Below are 20,794 nucleotides of genomic sequence, written 5' to 3' on the forward strand. Positions count from 1 at the left end.
GAATGCATGCAAGAGACTGGCATTCACATTCCTAATTTCTGCGTGGCTCATCGAGCGTGCGAGAAGTGTATTCAAGAACCTATCTTCAGTTATTGCCCTCACTGCAGCAAAATTCCTGGAGGGCGTGAAAAAATCTTTCGAGGACCAAAGACGCTAGACGATTTTGCCAAATGGGTCTTAGACCCCATCGACAAGACGTGGAGCCAAGAGGACATCGAACGTTACGGAGATTGTCATCGTCATGCCACGGTGATGGCTCACAATTTCTCCGGATACGATGGACAGTTTCTTCTCAGATACTATACGGAACATGGCACCGAACGTCCTAAAGTGACTTTGAACGGAGCCAAAATCATTTTCATGCAAGTGGGGCAAGTACAGTTTAAAGATTCGATGAGCTATTTGGCCATGCCTTTGAGTCGAATGCCTAAAACGTTTGGAATGACAGAAATGGCTAAAGGGTACTTTCCACACTTTGTCAATACGGAAGCCAATCAACATGCCGTTCTACCCCATTTGCCTGAGGCTCACTATTACGACCCCGACAACATGCGTACCGAACAACGAGAAGCTTTCTACGCTTGGTACCAGGCTCACGCTTCGGACCCTTTCGACTTTCAGGAAGAAATGTTAAAGTATTGTCGTTCCGACGTGGACATTTTACGGCGTTGCTGTGGAAAATTTCGAGAACTGTTCATGGAACACGGAGGAGTCGATCCTTTGAAAGAAGCTTGCACCATTGCCAAAGCGTGTTCCTTAGTGTATCGACAACGATTCATGCCTGAAAAGACCGTGGCTGTCATCAGTCCTCAAACGACCCACTATGTCAAGCGTCAATACTCGGTCAAAGCCCTACGTTGGTTACATTACTTGTGCGATAAGGAAGACAAGTGGATTCAGCATGCCCGCAACGGAGGGGGCGAAAAGACCATCGGAACGTATTCGGTCGATGGCTGGGACTTAGAAAACCCCAAGATCGTGTACGAGTTTAACGGTTGCTTATTTCACGGATGTCCCGTCTGTTACCCTGACCGTGGCACTAAAAATCAGTTTTTACAACGAACCATGGAAGACTTGTACCAGGACACTTGTCAGCGACGCCTAAAGTTAGAACAGCAAGGATACCATGTGGTGGAAATGTGGGAACACGAGTACGATCACCGTATGAAAACCGATCCCGAGTTTAAACGCCTCGTGGAAAGTTACCAGTTCATGGACCCGCTGAACCCGAGGGATAGTTTGTACGGAGGAAGGACCAATGCCACCTGTTTGCTGTACCAAACCGACGAAGAGAAAGGAGAAGAAATCAAATACTTGGACGTGTGTTCGCTGTATCCCTACGTGTGCAAATATTGTCGCTTTCCTGTAGGGCACCCGCAATTGTTCACGGAACACATCGACCTGAAAAACATTCGACAATACGAAGGCTTGATCAAGTGTAAAGTTTTGCCTCCCACGAACCTATACCATCCCGTCTTACCTCACCATTGTTAAGGCAAACTGATGTTTCCCTTGTGCCGTACTTGTGCCGAAACGTGCAACCAAGATCAACCTTGTCAGCACAGCCAGGAAGAACGGGCCTTGACGGGAACCTGGGTCAGCGTAGAATTGTTCAAAGCTCTGGACATGGGATACCAACTGTTAGAAGTGTACGAACTTTGCCACTTTCCCAAGACACAACAATACCACAAGGGTGACCCCACTCAGAAAGGCATTTTCGCAGACTACGTGGATGCCTTTTTGAAACTGAAGCAAGAAGCCAGCGGCTATCCTTCCTGGTGTCACACTCCCGAAGACCAAATACAATTCAAAGAGAAATACTACGAACAAGAAGGCATCACTTTAGACCACATCGAGAAAAACGAAGGCAGGCGATCGTTTGCCAAAGTGATGTTAAATTGCTTGTGGGGTAAAATGGCACAACGCCCGTGTTTACCCAAGACGGAATATTTGACAGAACCTTCCCGCTACTTTCAGATGATTCACGACAAAACCAAATTCATGAAACACGTGGACGTCGTTCGCGAGGATTTGATCTTAGTCAATTACGAAGAAGATCTGGACTTTGTACAAGACGACCCCTTTGGAAATGTCATCATTGCGGCTTACGTGACAGCCCATGCTCGCTTAAAATTGTACGAAGCTTTAGAACTGTTAGAAGAACGCGTCCTGTACTTTGACACGGACAGTTGCATTTACATCCATCACCCGATTCAACATCACCCTGACATCGAAGGAGACCGTTTAGGAGCCTGGACAGACGAGCATCCCGACGACAAGATTCTAAGTTTCGTCAGTGGCGGTCCCAAAAATTACGGCTACGAATACCGGGACAAACAAGGAGAAGTGCACACGACGTGCAAAGTGAAAGGACTGACTCTGAATCATCGTACCAGTCGAGTGGTCAACTTTGGGGTATTGAAAGAAGCCTTGCAATCGGAAGAGGATGGAAACTTTAAAGTGACCACTTACCAACCGAACAAGATTGTACGTTTACCCACTCACCACATCGTCAGTCGACCTTTGGAAAAAGTTTATCAAATCGTGTACCAGAAGCGAGTGCGACTTCCCAATCATTTCACCTTACCGTATGGACACGTTGGTATAAAATATTGGTTGTAAGAGAATAGCCACCCACCAGAAAGATGACTTCGCCACAGCAAGAATCGAGTGAGAAACCCGATGAGAACTCCAAGTTCAAACCCTACCATTTTCCAGTCTTCTTACCTGACTATTGTGATTGTGCCCGTCGATTGGACACGTTTCAGAAATGGCCTACGGATAGGGAAGGATTACCTTCTTCGCATGTTTTAGCTAGAACAGGATTTGTCTACTTGGGACCTGAGTCAGGATTGGGATACGAGATACAGTGTTTTCGCTTGCGGACTGAAGTTACGAATGGATCTATGTATCTATAAAGATTCAGCTATTCTGGAATATACTCGATGGTCTCCGCACTGCCCTTACCTTTCTATGGCCTTTCCACCCATCACACTACGGTACAATGTTGACGGTACCTTAGAGACGGTACCTTCCGAAACAAGACATAAAAAACGTAAAAAAGGAAAGATGTACAAGCTGGAGACTGCATTGCGACTAGTATAAAAAGGGGCCTATGGTCAAGATCGATAGTTCATTGTGACTACCAAGACCGAGCGAACAAGATGAATACTTTGAAAGAGACATCGTTCCAGTTTGGGGATTGTAAAAAAGTTGTATCTTCCTCTAGTGTGACTAATACTGGATGGATAAGACCCAGGCATTGCGACGGAAAATGTCCGGAAGGAAACTGCGATTGTCCATGTGGTTACCATTGTAATTGCGTAACGGAGTTTGCAGACGAGTGCGATTGTGAGCCTTGCGATGGATACGATGCTGTACCTTGTGACCTGAGCGATGCCGTAAAGCATCATGGGAACTTTGTTCTCACTGCCCCTATCATGGAAAGTGATGCTGTGCGTGTCAAACCTGAGGGATGCGAAAGCGATGCCGCTCGTCCTCTTAGACATTTTACCGGGTTTCGTTTTAAAGGGGAATGTCGACCTTCACGTTTACCTCCCTACGGATGTCATCCAGCCCTGAGCAAACTCCTGCCCATTTCACTCAACCCTCATCGAAACGAACCTGTGAAAAACGAATATTCGTTTCCTGTGCGTTTGTCGGAATACTGCGACTTTGAAAATCGTCTTCAATCGTTCAAAGGAAAATGGCCTAAGTATCTGGGAGGACCGACCCCTGAAGAATTAGCCAGAGCCGGATTTTTCTACTTGGGCGAAGGAGATAAAGTCAAGTGCTTCAGTTGCAGTGTGTCACTTCACCACTGGGAACCGCAAGATTCGGCCTACGTAGAACATGCTCGATGGTCACCGAATTGTCATTACTTACCTTTAGTGGGACCGAGACATTGAAGTAACTTCTTACGATAATAATCTGTTCATGGATACTTTGCTAGAGAACATTCGTGCTTTGCCTGTGGAGTTGAGAGAACGCATTTACCGAGAACTGGTCAAAATACAAGTGAAACGTAAAGAACAATTGCATCCTTTACGTCACCGGTGTTTGAACCACTGGTACCTGAAGGCTATACAAGGATTGATTCAATTGAAAGTGTTCCATCGGACAGACATTGATCAACGATCCTCTAGTTTTAAAAAGGATTGGTTTGGTATGGACGATTCTACCTACATCATTGTAAACGTACTGCATCGAATTCCAGAGGAAGAGTTAACGAATTACCAACATCTTGAACACAATGTCAACTTAGTGAAAGAGGAAACTTCTGAACGAATTGTAATGTGTAGATTAGTGACTCAACGATTTAAATTTGACACTGAAGTGAAACCATGTTTGTGCAAAGAGTACATTTCTTGTGTCAGACCAAAGAGGATTTAGTATGACCTATTCATGGATACTTTGCTAGAGAACATTCGTGCTTTGCCTGTGGAGTTGAGAGAACGCATTTACCGAGAGCTGGTGAAAATACAAGTCAAACGTAAAGAACAATTGCATCCGTTACGTCACCAGATCTTTAACCACTGGTACCTGAATGGTATAAGAGAACTGATTCGTCAGAAATTGTTTCAGTGGTCAGACCTTGTTCAACACTTTGAGTTAGTGAATGATCGAAATGTTCATTATTTTGGTTACTTCGAGATTCACCTACAGCAATACATTGAGGAAGACAAGTTAAAGGATTATCAACATATTTTACGTGGAATCTACTTAGAGGAAGAGGAAACTTCTAAACGAACTCTGAAGTTTCGGTTACAGTATGCAAGATTTAGATTCCCTACTGGAGAACGAAGATCTCTGGCTAGAAAGTACGTGTATTGTTTCCGAAACAAAGAGACTATAAAAACAGGCTGCCATGCCACGACTTATGTCACATGTCATCCAACAGATTCCGTGGAAGGAACTCAATGACCATATTCAAACCGTGGATCATTACCATCGATTATTACAAGAACTGTATCCATTCAATTTGGGACGACAAGTGGTGTGTGTCTTAGTGACTTGTTTTTTGGGATTTCGTTTACCAGCCGATTCTTTGTGGACTCTTTACGATCAGTACTTACCACCTCCAAGGCCTTAAATGGTCACGAAAAACTCCTTTTGCTCAAAGCCTTGCGTTTTCATCTGGATACTTCTCGACCTCTACGGGAAAAAAAGATTCGTCAACTTTTAGCTACCCAAGACGTGTATGACGATGTGTGTGTAGCTTGTGACTTACATCCCCATTGGACAGATGTCCGTGCCTGGAAAGAATGGGATTTTGAGGCTTGGACCCAAGAAGTGGCCCAGTATGCACGAGAGTTGTTCAAGGAAAAAAGTTACTTTTCAACCCGTGTCAGTGACGGTGCCAGAAGAAACCGTCACCCAGGACAGGACTGTCGTGGACAGACCTGAAAGACTCTTTCGGGAGGATACTTGTGTGACCTTACCCCCTACTATAGAACTGGTTAGAACATTACCCAAAACATGTTGTACAGACACTTGTGTTTATTCCACGTTCATCGTTATCATGTGTCTTTTATCCTTGTACTTAAGCCTTTGGCTTTTATGTATTTTTGTCTTTCGTATTCATGTTTGAAAAAAAAACATTCAATAAACGTGTTCTGAAAAAGTATATAAACTCTTGTCTTGTTCGTTTTCGTGTCACAAGTGACATTTCTCACACCATGGCTACCTCTACTGTCTCTGCTCCCTCTTCCTCTACTGTCAAAGTCATCGACGAACACTTAGATCGTGCCAGTTGGGAGGCTTTGTATCTTCGCCATCCCTTTAACATGCTCATTGCTGGACCTAGCGGTTCAGGCAAAACCGAATTCGTCAAACGTTTGATCGAACATAAACATCATTTGATCGATCGACCCCCTCAACGGATCGTGTGGTGTTACAAAGAGTGGCAATCGGCGTACAGCCTCTTGCGAGAAAGTCAAGGCGATTCCATCGTGTTTGTGGAAGGCATTCCTAAAGAAGACGACGGCATCGTCTCTGACTCCCGTCAAACCCATTTGGTCATTTTCGACGACATGTTAGGAGAAGACGAAGAAGAAATCAAATTGTGGTTCACGCGCAAAGGGCATCACCGTAATGCCAGTGTCGTTTACATCACCCAAAATGTGTTTCAACAAAGTAAAGCCCATCGCACCATCAGTCTCAATGCGCATTACGTGGTCTTGTTTAAAAGTCCTCGAGATAAATCGCAAGTGCAAGTCTTAGCCAAACAGTTAGGAACGCCTTGGCTGACTCAGGCGTACGACGATGCCACTCAAACGCCACACGCCTATTTACTCGTCGATTTGAAACCTACGACCCCCGAGGATTTGCGATTTCGTACCCACTTGTTTCACCACTGGTGCCAAGACGGAGGGCCTGTCCTGTACACGTCTCCGTCCTCGACTTCATTTCACTTCCCATCAAAAAATCTATAAAAACCTCAGACCCTTTTTCGTCTGTCTCACACAGTGTGAACATGACGTCCCTTCAGTCGCATCTTCCCGTCAAATTGATTCGTGCCTTGTATGGCATCAGTCGAGAAAAAAATCCACAAACACGAGCCCGTGTCTTAGAAGCTAGTCTCAAAGAAGTCTTACGATGGTTCACGGTGACGGCACGTCAATTACTCCAAGGAATCATTCAGATTCCTCATCAAACCAAACGCTTTTTCGATCGAAACAAAGTCGCTTTGGTCCAACTGGCCGATCCCCGCATCGACACTCAAACCAAAAAGCAAATCATTTTGAAACCTGGAGGGAGCGGTACTCTAGGAGGGGTCATCATTCGCTCACTCTTAAGATGGGATCCTAATGCCCCCAAAGTTATCCCCAAGACAAAAGTCCAACGAAGCCCCAAGAAGAAAAAGAAAAAGACCAGGTCCCCAAGAAGAATAACTTCTCCAGTGGCAGGACCCTCCTCTTACCAGACACCACCACCCCGGAAAAAGAAAAGAAGCCCCCAGAAAAAGAAACAGAGAAAAAGTCCCCAGAAAAAGAAAAGTCCACAGAAGAAAACTAGTCGCAAGAGAGGCACTTCGGCCAGGACGCAACCTTACACTCGCAAACCACGACCTGCCACGGCAGTGACTGCGTCTCCGGCATCCTCACGTTCATCCACTTCTCCGTTGATGACACCCAGAACTGAAGAGTACTTGGAGACGTTGATCACACCAAGAACATCTCCGTTGATGACCCCCAAAAGAACTTCCCCAGTGGCAGGACCCTCCAATTTAGTGGCAGTGGCTGCTGCTCACAAAGTACCTTCTCCCAAAATCAAAGTCCAAGAAAGATCGGGCATGTTACAAAGTTTACTGGATTTGTCCAAGCAAGAACTGGCTCGATTTAGTCCGTTGCGTACCCCTGCACGACGTGTCATGCCTGTCCTCAAACTGATAAAACGTAAAGACAATCAGTGGCGACGCGTTCCAGTATAAAAAGAGCCTGTGACCAAGTCGGGGTATCAGTGAACTTGTAAAAAAGATGTCACCTCCAAGAAGCCACAAAAGAAAGAGACAAAGGCAGACGCGTCATCCGACAAAGCGCTTAGCCAAGCATCGACATTACCCTAAGAAAAGACACAGTCGTTCCAAGAAAAAGAGGCGTCAACAAAGGGGAGGATTCCTTGGTGATTTTGGGAAAAACATTGTCACCTTTATGACAAAGCGATAGTCCCAAAAAAAAGATAAAAGGGTGTGCGTTAAGTCATCGACGTTAGTGTCTGTTCGGTGAATGTCCCGGAACCCACAAGCAAAAATGTCACCCTCCAGAAAACCCCAAGGAAAGAAAAGGAAAGGACTGCCACCACGTTTAGCTAAACATGGGGACATGTTATCTGTCCTGTCCAAAGCTTCTTCACCCCTACGAAAAAAACTCATTCAAACGGCCTCCAAAGAGGTCATCGATACCGTGTGCGAATGTTGTTTGAACGTTTTGAAAGGCACGATCCCTTTGTCCAAACACCAGAAACAATGCTTAGGCAAACATCGTCACGTTCTTCGCCAAATGGTTCGAAAGAAAATTCCCATTCGTCAAAAAAAGAAGATGTTGGTCCAACGTGGAGGCATTTTACCTCTCTTGTTAGGCCCCATACTGAAAGGAGTCTTGGGAACCATGTTGGGAGGACTGGTGGGAGCAAGATAAAAAGGCCCTCGGAAGTTCCAAGATCTCAGAATCGACCCCTGACAACCCCATGGAAGGACGAAAACTAGCTTTAGTGCCTTACAAACGATGGATGGAATACCATCGGTGGCAAGAACAACGCACCCCGCATTTACCTCCCAATCCCAATTTGAGCGAGATGTCCCAGTTACAACACGAATTGCAGTCCTTGATGGATCGCCAAGATTTGTCCGAAACAGAAAAATCGCAAAAGTACGGTCAACTCTTGCAACGACTGCAACTCTTTCACCAGAAAGCTTTAGACGAAACAGCTTTACCCACTCTGAAAGATTTTAAGACCTTGATGAAAAGTCCAGCACCATCATCATCATTACCACCACCACTACCATCCCCAAGGGTCACCAGAGATGCTACCCCACAAAGACCTGAGGAAGAAGAGATGCGCGAAGTGTTTCAAACACCGTCAGCAGCTCCCATTTCGAGTAAGATTGCAGCATCCTTGTTGACCCCGTCCCCCACACCCCAACGAGAAGAAATGAAAGCTTGGGTTAAAAAGATGATGTCCACGCCTCCTTCGACAGAAGTGAAAAAGAAAGAAGGGAAACCAGAAGCGAAAAAAGAAAAGAAAACCAAAGCCATTCCATTGCCACCTCCACCTCCACCACCACTACCTTCGACTTCTACTCCCGTAGCCCATCGGACACGTAAATCCGTTTCCAAACCACCCTTTCGTCCCACCCAAAGTAGCATCACCGAAGAGTGGGTGACTTATTAACACACAAAAAAAAATGGAAAAAGTCTTAGCCAGCATTTACTACGATCCCTCGCATCCTGCAGGTTACGCAGGAGTTCAAAAATTGTATCGTGCTGCCAAAACGCAACTGAAAAGTCTCCGTTTACCTCAAGTGCAACGATGGTTACAAGAACAAGCTACCTACACTTTACACAAACCCATTCGACGCAAGTTTGCCAGAAGTCGCACCCGAGTGGAAGGCATCGATCATCAATGGCAAGCCGATTTAGCCGATGTCTCTCATTTGGCCAGCTACAATCGTGGTTACAAATATTTGTTTTGTGTCATCGACGTCTTTTCCAAATTTGCCTGGGTCGTGCCCTTGACTTCCAAATCGAGCAGCGAGTTAGTGCGAGCCCTGCAACGGGTGTTGAAACAAAGCGGTCGTCACCCTCTTCGATGGCAAACGGACAAAGGCACCGAATTTCTGAACCAAGCTTTCCAAAAAGAATTAAAGAAACGTGACATTCATTTTTTTACAACCGAGAATCCCGAAACCAAAGCCAGCATCGTGGAACGTTTTCAACGCACTTTGAAAGAACGCATGTGGAAATATTTTACGCATCACCACACTCTGAAGTACATCGACATCTTACCGCACCTGGTGCAAGCGTACAACCAATCTTACCATCGAAGCATCGGACGTGCCCCGCAAGACGTGACTCCCGACAACGAAGTGCTGGTGTTTGAGCGTCTGTTCGGTACGTCCCCGACGAGGGCTGTCCCCAAGAAAAGTGGAGAGTTGACCGTAGGAGATTGGGTGCGCATTGGTAAAACCAAACGCACTTTCGACAAAGGTTACTTACCTAACTGGACGACCGAATTGTTTCGCGTCACTGGACGAGTGCATGGCCGTCATCCTGCCGTCTATAAATTGGAAGACATGAACGGAGAAGTACTCAAAGGAACGTTTTATTTACCCGAGTTACAACGTGTCACCAAAAAAGAAGACGACGTGTACGACATCGAAAGCATTCTCGAACGCAGAACCCGTAAAGTGGGCAAACGACGTGTCAAAGAAGTCAAAGTACGTTGGAAAGGATATCCACCCAGTTTCGATTCTTGGATCGACGCTTCGCAAGTCATCGACTATAAAAAGAAGAAGTGACCATCATGCCCTTTCACACATCAGACGCAGCTACGTCGACCACTCCTCCTTCTTCCCCTAGTTCTTCTGTGCAAGATTTACAAAAACAACCCTTGTGGGTGTGGTGTGGAGAACGTGTGCCTAAAACGCAAATCGTCTTTTTCTGCCAAATCTTCGTGGTGTATTGTGTCATCGGGGCAGCCATCGCCAATTTGAGTTTGCAACAAGGAGACAAACAATTGTGGACCATTTTATTGAGCAGTTGCATCGGTTACCTGCTTCCCAATCCCTCCCTGAAATTCTCCTCGAACGGGAACGTTGTGTCCAGTGCCAGTGCCAGTCACCACTCCAACAACAACCACAACCAGAACCCCATTTTGGGCGGAGACACACCTCTGACATCCAGTAATATCCCCTCGGACAGCCACAGAACTCTGGAATTATGAGTCACCAAAACCAATTTTACTTAACTTTACCCAGTGACAGTTCTATGGAGGTGTTTCCCCACAACACGTTGTGCTGTTACACGGCCAAATTACCTCAAGCCATCCCCTTAGATCACGAAGCCCATTGGGAAGTGGCTTTAGTAGAAATGATTCACCCTACACAAATCAAAAACATCACCGAAAAGCAAAACTTTTTTGAGGTCGAAATCCTGAACCTACAATTACAAGAAGCCATGACTGACATCGGGTTTTCAGGGATCACAACATCCACCAGCAATCCAGCCTTCAAAATCTACACCGTGAAAATTCCACCAGGGTTTTATTTTAGCGGCCAACATTTGGTGGACACTATTGCGGACAGGTTCGAGTTCGCCTTTGGCAAAGCCCTGAACAGAGCCAAAAAAAGTGTCACCCTGGAGTACCATAAAGTGGCTCGTCGCTTACTGATGAAATTTCCGGATAGCCAAACGTTGTCCATCAGTTTCAATCGTGACTTGTTTGATATTTTAGGTGGAGACACAAACATGGCTCCAAATTTTAATCCGAAGATCAACAGCAATACGGAATTTTACAAGTATTTTCGATTCCCTGTAGAACTGAATCAAGGACTGAATTTAATGTTCGTGTACTCCGATGTGGTGGAGTATAACGTGGTGGGACACACCTCTGTACCGTTACTGCGTGTCATTCCTTTCAAAGTGGATAATACCACGGCCAGTGACCAGGAAGGTGGAAACACTTACCACGTCCACCGCGAATTTGTCCATCCTCATTATTTGCCTGTCAGCAAGTCGTATTTGGACACGGTCAACATTGCTATAAAAGGAGATTTGGGACAAAATATTCCATTCACCAAAGGAAAAGTCACGGTGAAACTCCATTTTCGAAAACGGTTCTCTCACGACTCGTAAGTAAGTCATGTATCCAGTGTACCAAGGGGTTGCTCGACAGCGAGGACACGGTTTAGGAGATATGTTAAAATCGGCCTTTCGTTCGGTGGCCCCGGTGTTGAAACCGATGGTGACACGCGGATTGCACGCCTTGAAAGATGCGGCACTGACGCAAGGCAAAGAATTTCTCCAAAATGTCATCATCGACAAACAAAACCCTAAAGAAGCCTTCATGAGGGCAGGCAAAAATGTCTTGCTGCAAACGGGCAAAGACATTTTAGGCCGACGAGACACACCTATAAATGCCCTGCACGCTACCGAGTCAAGCATTCAGCAAGGACAAGGCAGAAAGAGACGACGAAGAAGAAAACACCCTTTCACCAGACTTCAAGCGAGAAAGGCCAAGAAAAGAAGAACCGTTCGAGACTTAGACGTTTTCGATTATTGAGAAAAGAGACCAAAAATATGATGCACCGAGAGTCTTGCGCCTGTTCCAAGACGGAACTGGATCTGTTTGCCATGCCCCCCACCATGATGACCATGCAAGAATCCCAGTGGGTGGAATTTAATCCCATCTCCTCTTTGGTCGATTCTGCTCCCATCGAGTTTGAAATCAAGGGACAGCCCGAAGATTACATCGATCTGAATAGCAGTTACTTGTACTTGAAAGTCAAAGTTCTAGATAAGGATGGAGCTGCTATAGACACTGAGCCGGTAGCTCCCGTCAACAATTTCATGCATTCCTTGTTCAGCTCAGTGGACTTGTACTTGAATAACAAACTAGTCAGCAGCAGCATGGATACTTACCCTTACCGTGCCTACCTGGAAAATCTCTTGACGTACGGAATAGACGCCAAGAACACTCATCTCAATGCCTGTGTGGTATGGGAAGCTGACGATGCAGGCCAGTTTGAAGAATTCGAAATTATTACAAATGATAAAGATAAACCATACAATGAGGGATTTACAGAACGAAGAAACAAAATCAAAGATGGAGAGAGTTTAGAACTGATGGATCGTTTGCATTTGGACATGTGGTTGCAAGAGAAATATTTGCTGAACGGGGTCAATGTCCGCTTAAGACTGAATCGTAGCAATGCCGCTTTCCATTTGTTGGCTGATACTACTAAGACTGGCAATCCCAAAAGCACAATCGAAGTGGCCAAACTCTACGTACGACGCGTGGAAGTGTTACCCAAAGTAGGTAACGACATCAGTCAAACGTTGAGCAGAACGACCGCCAAGTATCCCATACGACGTGTGGAAGTGAAAACGTTCACCATTCCCAAGGGACAGCATTCTATGATCGAAGATCATCTGTTTCAAGGACAGTTACCCAAGCGTTTAATCCTTGGTATGGTCCTGAATTCAGCCTTCAACGGAGCCTTCGCTGAAAATCCTTTCAACTTTAAACACTTCGACGTGAAGAAAATCGAAGTCAGTCGCGATGGCAAGACCTTGTGTACCCGACCTTTCGAACCTGACTTTGCCAACAAAAATTACTTGAGATCGTACTTGTCCCTGTACGAAGCCACCGGCCAGTTAGGAACCAACACCAGTCACGGCATTACGTACGACGATTATGCAGGAGGCTATGCTTTGTGGGCTTTCGATTTCACTCCAGACCAAGGCAGCGACGAGGGACATTTCCACCCTATAAAATCTGGCCAGATTCGTGTGGAACTTCAGTTTGCAAAAGAACTACCAGCAACAGTGAACGTCATCCTGTATGCAGAATTTGACAATACCATAGAAATCAACAGTTTGAGAGAAGTCATTCTAGATTATTAGAAACCATGGAAGACTGTTATCCCTCTTTACCTAGTGGAGAGACTTTGGAGATGGAATGTGAGGAAACTGTGGAAAAAGAAGAAGTGATCATGATGAAGTCGAGATGGCCAGAACAAGAAGCCCATTTAGTCTCCTGTTTTGCCAAACACTTGGTCGACAAAATGACGGAATTGATCAAGAAAAATTGCTATGGATGTCAAAACGATCATCCCAGTCAAATTCAACACGATAAATGCCTGATGTTAAGTCAAGAAGAAAAATTGGACGAGTATCTGGACGAAGCTTGGAGTCTCATCTCGAACAAAGACGTGTTGCACCAGTGGTATAAAGAGTTGCGCGAACATTCTTGTCCACCATTAACCACTCAAGAGATCCATCGTATCGAAGTTCTCCTGAATCAGAGTGAGGAAACAGAACGAATAACCGTTTATTCGTCAGACATTTTCAAGCAAAAAGTCAGGATTGAATTGACGACTTATTATTACCTGTGAAGAAAAAAACACACAAACACAAATGGATACCTGGGAACTTTATTACCTTTTGAACCACAGTTCGTATACGTCTTCTTGGAATCCTGTCGTCTGTGCTAAAGATGAACTCCCTCATCGCAAACCTAAAGACCATCAAGCTTACGTGATCAACACGGACGACAGTCATCTCCCAGGAACCCACTGGGTAGCCGTCTACTTTCCTCAAGAAGGATGTGTGGAATATTTCGATTCGTATGGATTGCCCCCTTTGGAAGACGACATCATTGACTTTATGAGAAGAAATGCTCAAACCACCCGATTCAATAATGTGAAATTACAAGGCACAGATTCCTTGGTGTGTGGACAATATTGTGTGTATTTTCTGCATCATCGCAGCCTGGGCTATTCCTTAGAACATTTAGTGACTCATTTTGATCCTCGTTCTTCTGCTAGAAACGATGTGAAAGTAGATCGATGGTTTTGTGACCATTATGCTTATCTTTTGTCTCAAGCTAGGAAACGTAGCGTCCATCAATGGCCTAATGATTTCCAACAGTGGAAATCACAATTTAATTCACAACGTTGTCAGCCCTGTTCAAAGTAGATTGTCTATTGAAGAAAAAAATGTTTGTGATTTGAAAAAAAATTGTTTGATGTTATAGTGTTGGATTATTGTTAAAAAATGTTAGAAATGTTGTTGTTTAGTGTTAAGTGATTTTTGAATAAAAATGTTGTGTTTTGAAAAAAAATGCCTTTGTGGTTTGTTTAGCTAGAAGAATGTTGGATTGATGCTCTTTGATTTCTTACTATCCCTCTCATGAACACTCACTGAACGTTGCGGCTCGAAAACCGTGTGGGGGATGTTTTCCTTCACGTCCGCGCTTTCACTATATGAACCGGGGTTGTTTCCAGTCTAACCATCCATTGTCGACTCATCCTCCTAAGAAGATGTGCTCCAAACTAGCCAAGCTCAACGAAGCCTACGTGAATTTGCATAGGGTCAGACACAGTCTGATACCAAAGCCAGAAGAAATAGAGAATGTGAGAATGTTAAAAATCACTGAAGACCTGATAGAAGAACTCTTCAGAGAAGAAATGAACAGGGAGAAAGAAGAATGGACAGAGAAGTACAGACTTCAGAGACAGCAGCAACAGCAGCAACAACAGCAACAACAGCAGCAGCAGCAACCTGAACCTGACAGAGGCTTTGTCGATTGCCGTATCGACACCAAAGAGTTCTTCTTCTCTTTCCGAAGAAGCAGACCTATCGCCAGAAAGTCTATCCTCAGAGGACATCGCATTCTTAGAAACTAAAAAAGAATGCCATAGCAAACAAAAAAACAGCCCTTTTCAGGGCTACCCCAATACTCTAGAAAAGAAGTAACGATCGATTTGCCAATGTGTGTGTAGGTAGAGTAGTGTGAAAATAAACACTAACTCTTTATGAATAGTGGAAGTGTATGTGTTTGTGTGTTTGTAAGTGCTCACGTAACTTGGTATGGATAGTAGATTAAAATGATGTTAGTTTTTTTGGCTGTTAGAGGTGTATATTTGGGGTTAGATTGGATTGCTTTGCGTATGTGGATACTCTATTGAAGTGATTTATAAAAAATTTTAGAACAGTGAGTGAGTGTTTCTTTTAGGTCCGCGCGTTGTTGTTGATTTTGGTCACGATCTAGGTAAGATCAATTTTATGTTTTTTAGGGGGATGTTTTCCATCACGTCCGCGCTTTCACTATAAATTGAAACTCGTTCGGCAGTCCAGCTACCCTTGTTGATTGATCAACACCAAAAAATGAACACGAGACTTGAGAAACTGTTGGAGCTTCATGTGCATCTGGAATATGCCAGGCGCATATTAAATGAACTGGCCGCGGAAGCCATTGTCGAGGAGGGAAGGATAAGAGAGGAGGAAAGAAGAAACAAAGAAGAGGAGGAGAGAAGATATAAAGAAGAAGAAGAAAGAAGATATAAAGAGGAAAGAAGAAACAAAGAAGAGGAGGAGGAAAAGGAGAGAAGAAATTTCAAAATCCCAGAGAGCGAAAATTGGGATTCTGAAGCGACATATCCTGCCTCTGCTCTCTCCCCCCAAAAGGTAAAAAGGAACTGGGGAATAAAATGCGTATGTGGCGCCAGGCCTGGAAGGTGCCACCATTAACCAGGTGTCCATGAAGTTCCAAACAAAACAGCCCTTTTCAGGGCTACCCAATACTCTAGAAAAGAAATAACGATCGATTTGCCAATGTGTGTAGGTAGAGTAGTGTGAAAACAAACACTAACTCTTTATGAATAGTGGAAGTGTATGTGATTGTGTGTTTGTGTTAGTAACTAATAAAGTAAGTTTGTGTGAATAGTAGATTATGGGTTTCTTTATTGTTTCTTAGCGTATGTGGAGAGTATAGTTTGGGTTATATTATATGAAATGAGAAAAGTGGGGATGTTTTCCTTCACGTTCGCGCGTTGTTGGGTCATGATCTAGGTAAGATCAATTTTATGTTTTTTAGGGGGATGTTTTCCATCACGTCCGCGCTTTCACTATAAGAACCCACAGTGTTCGTTGTTCAAACCATTCTGCAAAGAATAAAAAGAAGATGGCGTCAAACCAAATCGACAAAATACAAACCTTGCAAGACGTTTTAGACAACTTAGGAATAATGGAACAGATGCTATTAAGACTGGTTGAAGACCATTATTCCTATAGTCCCCATCGTGTGAAGATGGAAATTAATAACTTAAGGAAAGCAAAGGACAAGATTAGTGGTGTCATGAAAGAAATCAAGAAGGAGAAGGAGGATGAAGAGGAAAGAATAAGAATACGCAATTGGAACGAAAAAATTGAAAAAGAAGAAGAAAATGAAAAGAGGAAGAAAGAAGAGGAGGAAGAGAAGAAGAAAGAAGAGGAGGAGAAGAAAAAAAAGAAAGAGAAGAAGAGTGTAGGAGATAAAATAAGAACTTGGTGGAGGAAAAGAAGAAATTAGAAGAAGAAGAAGAAAACCCAAAGGCCCTTTTCAGGGCCAGCCATATTTCTCGAAAAGAGATAGCCTTTGAATTGCCTACCCCTTTTTTTATTTTATTTTTTATTTTTTTTAAAAAAAAAATAGAGACCCTCCCTGTTTCAATTTTACATAGACCCTATACAGTCCCAAGGGTTTTCTGACCATGTTAAATTTACATAGACCCTATATTGTCCCAGGGTTTTTGGCCATGTTAATTCCCATAGACCCTATATGTTCCCACGATTTTTCTCCATGTTAAATTTACATAGACCCTATATGTTCCCAAGGGTATTTGTACTGATCAGTCCCATTGACCCTATAAGATCCCTTATAACTACTGACATAAGACAAGATGCGGTTATTGTTCAGTCACACAAAACAAAAACATATGAACCACCTTAGGTAACGCTGTATGCGTCTATGAAGTTAAGTAACCAATTGTTCTTAAATAATACCAAATCATTTTTCTTTTGCCTTATCCCGTGACAGCCATATTGATCTTAGAACAGCATCAATTGCATTGAAGACCAACTAGACATGACAATAAATGTTTTGGTAACAACTACCTGTCGATATCGTTTTGCATTCAAAAACGTACTTAGAGCAATGATTGCGAGACGGCTGTCGTGGTTGCCATACCGGATGTCAGTGCAGCACCATGTTTTATGTATGAGGAACTAGTTGTCGTAAGAAGTGTTTTGTTAAAACGCCATGTCCATATTGCTTTCCAAGCTGATGTAGTGATAAACAAGACTTTTAAGATAACTGCCATGGCAACCATACCTGTTTTCAAATCAGTACAATTTTCTGTTAGGACCAACAAGACATAATTACTAGCGTCAATTAAATCCTACTTAAAAGTCCCATCCATATCGTACATCGTTCTTTCATTTCCTTTTCCCAATTTTTGTGCGGCTTTGTGACTCTGTCCATGTCACCTACTTAAATTTATTATTCTTGCCACATGTTTTTCTTTAGAGGAGAAAGCCAAGAAGAGATAGCGTGAAAGACATTGTTTTGTGGAAAGATAGCACAGGAAAGGGTGAGAATCCATGCAGTTATTTATCGTGTTCATTTTGTTATTATTGTATTTGCTTGAGGCAACGTTTGTAAAAATGATTTATATCTTTTACAATGATTTATTGCTAAATAGTAAGTAACCTCGTTGTCAGTAACAAGTATAACATTGCCGATGTAAAACGTATAGGTCACTTGTGTAACGATTGTTGGTGAGTTAATGACATTCAAAAGTCCATCAAGCCGGACATATATAAGAGAGGTTCTTTCCTGTAAGTATTCATGTAACTAAGATATTATTTTCAATGGTTTATAATAGCCATATAAATTTAGAGTAGTAATTCCATTGCATAATAACAAATATTTGCTCTATGTAGCGACTTTCCAACTGTACAGAGTAAGAAATAAAAGTCTTCATGAGCAATCAAACAAATTACCATCAAACATTTTTTTAAAATAACGTTATGCTTCTTTGCTAAAAGCGTCATACACTTCTACACTTTAATAATTTGCATTGCAATGATCAGAATAAACCATTATCTCTATAATTAATCTTTACGCCATAATCCACGATCGTTTCGAGGACCAGAAGTGGAAATATGTGATGCAAAATTTCGGTGCTTATGAAACTTTTTATGTGCTCAATGTTACATAACTGTTGCATTATTAAGATAGACATCTGAGGACTTTCCAATATCATAGGTCTTCCGAGGAGCGAAACGGTTTTGGAATTGTGCTGTACATAATGATTTTAACGTATGGGCTTGGGAACACATGCTTAGGGAGATCGGGTGAAGATAGATGGGGAAAAACAACGCTTTTATCGAATATATTTTTTGTTGTAAAATAATGATTTAGCAATGATTCTATGAAACGATATTTTACTCCACTTGAGCTAAATACGTTACGATACGTCCCATATACCGTGTGTGTGTAATATATATATATATATATATATATATATATATATATATATATATATATATATATATATATATATATATATATATATATATATATATATATTAACAGTGAATGTATCAAATATATTCTATGTTTAGAATTGAGCAACATATATATATATATATATATATATATATATATATATATATATATATATATATCGTGCTAAATTCTAAACATTTAATAGATCTGTTAGATTCAATCTTCGCTTATTTATGTATCAATTCAATTAGACTTATCAACTATGTTTCACTAGTTTCAAAGTATATATATATGAGATTATCGCAAGATATAACGTGGGTTGGTGTTGTATAAATGAAATGACCAAAATCGGTTAAATGTTTAATTCATGTTGAAACGATTTTAGCATGACTAAATATGACCAATACATTATATAAAATGGACAAGATGGTCTCATGTTTCTGAGAGCATTGAAATTGCAAACATTGATTAATTGTAATCAGTAACGTGAAAAGGAATCTGTAGAATCATGGTTACTTCAGTTAGAATTTAATTTGTTGCCACTCAAATTTATGTGTTGTAGGTTGAAATGACATCCAATTCCAGATTTGCAGGCAGGATAGCGTTAGTAACTGGAGCCGGAAAAGGTATTGGTCGAGGAATAGCTGAAGCTCTTCTCGAAAACGGGGCAAAGGTCATTGCATTGGATATCGTTGGAGAATACCTGCAGAATCTTCGGAAGAAACATCCTGAAATAACAACGGTTCAAGTGAACCTTGGGGATTGGAAAGCCACCAAAGAAGCTATTGAAGGTCTTCCAACAGTAGATTTACTCGTGAATAATGCGGGTGTGCTGAAAATGTGCCCCATTTTGGATACAACTGAAGACGTTATCAACTTACATTTGGACGTCAACCTGAAAGCATATTTAAACGTTGCGCAGGTTGTGGCCAGAAAGTTAATCGCAGAGAAACGGAGTGGGACTTTTGTAAATGTGGCGAGTATGGCGGCTAACAAAGCATTGGAACACAGCGGTGCATATTGTATATCGAAGTCGGGAGTGCAGATGTTGACGGAAGTTTTGGCGTGCGAGTTGGGACCCAAGGGGATCCGAGTAAACGGGATAAACCCCGGGTTAATTAAGACCGACATGATCAAGGTGTTAGGAGAAAAACGTATACGGTTAGCAACTGAACGGACACCCTTACGTCGACTGGGGGAAGTTTGTGACGTTGTGGATGCAACGTTGTTCCTCTTAGGTGATGAGTCTTCTTATATTAATGGCCATTCCTTAATGATTGATGGCGGCTTGCTGAAAAATGAATAGTTTCATACCAAACGTAGTTGATCGACATTATTTGAATGAACATGATGCACGTAATTTCGCCTTTGATATCATCTAATACAACAATTAAGAAAACATTCAATATATTTTTCTTCTTCTGGTCTGCATAAATATATTGTCAACAGAATAATGTAATTGTTTGAAGAGATATAAATCAGACATTTTTGGATGTAATATTTGTCTTTATGTACCCTTATTTCCTTATCAGTAGTGAAGGGGGGCACCCTACGGACAATGGGAATTACCATTAAAAACACCCTTGGGGCACTCTACGGACAATGGAAATTTAACATGGAGAAAAATCGTGGGGCACTGTACGGACAAGGGGATTTAACATGGGAATAAATCGTGGGTCACTCTACGGACAAGGGGAATTTAACATGGCAATAAATCGTGGGTCACTCTACGGACAAGGGGAATTTAACATGGGATTTTTTTTCTTTAAATTTTTTTAAATTTAAATTTAAATTTAGGCAATGGAAAGGCTATCTCTTTTCGAGAAATATGGCTGGCCCTGAAAAGGGCCTTTGGGTTTTCTTCTTCTTCTAATTTCTTCTTTTCCTCCACCAACTTCTTATTTTATCTCCAACACTCTTTCTCTTCTTTTTTTCTCCTTCTCTTCTTTCTTCTCTTCCTCCTCTTCTTTCTTCCTCTTCTCATTTTCCTCTTCTTTTTCAATTTTTTCGTTCCATGTTCTTATTCTTATCTTTTCCTCTTCATCCTCCTTCTCCTCCTTGATCTCTTTCATGACACCACTAATCTTGTCCTTTGCTTTCCTTAAATTGTTAATTTCCATCTTTACACGATGGGGACTATAGGAATAATGGTCTTCAACGAGTCTTATTAGCATCTGTTCCATTATTCCTAAGTTGTCTAAAACGTCTTGCAAGGTTTGTAATTTGTCCATTTGGTTTGACG

The 20,794-nt window shown here is 42.5% G+C and overlaps 1 pseudogene across 2 annotated transcripts in view; it reads left to right on the top strand.

Annotated features, from left to right (window-relative positions):
• LOC149784291 (L-xylulose reductase pseudogene) overlaps nucleotides 1-20,045 on the top strand; it is a 33,426-nt pseudogene extending 13,381 nt beyond the window's left edge. The window contains exons 1-2 of one of the 2 annotated variants that reach the window (XR_016414128.1): nucleotides 17,789-17,879; nucleotides 19,115-20,045. The product of XR_016414128.1 is annotated as an L-xylulose reductase pseudogene, transcript variant X1 (transcript). Of the gene's footprint in view, nucleotides 1-17,788; nucleotides 17,880-19,114 lie in introns of those variants that run through there. The other variant, XR_016414129.1, reaches the window with a different exon arrangement.
• The last annotated feature ends 749 nt before the right edge of the window (nucleotides 20,046-20,794 follow it).

Source organism: Sinohyriopsis cumingii, chromosome 14 (assembly GCF_028554795.1).
Source record: "Sinohyriopsis cumingii isolate HCF-2022 chromosome 14, ASM2855479v2, whole genome shotgun sequence".
Taxonomy (NCBI): domain Eukaryota; kingdom Metazoa; phylum Mollusca; class Bivalvia; order Unionida; family Unionidae; genus Sinohyriopsis; species Sinohyriopsis cumingii.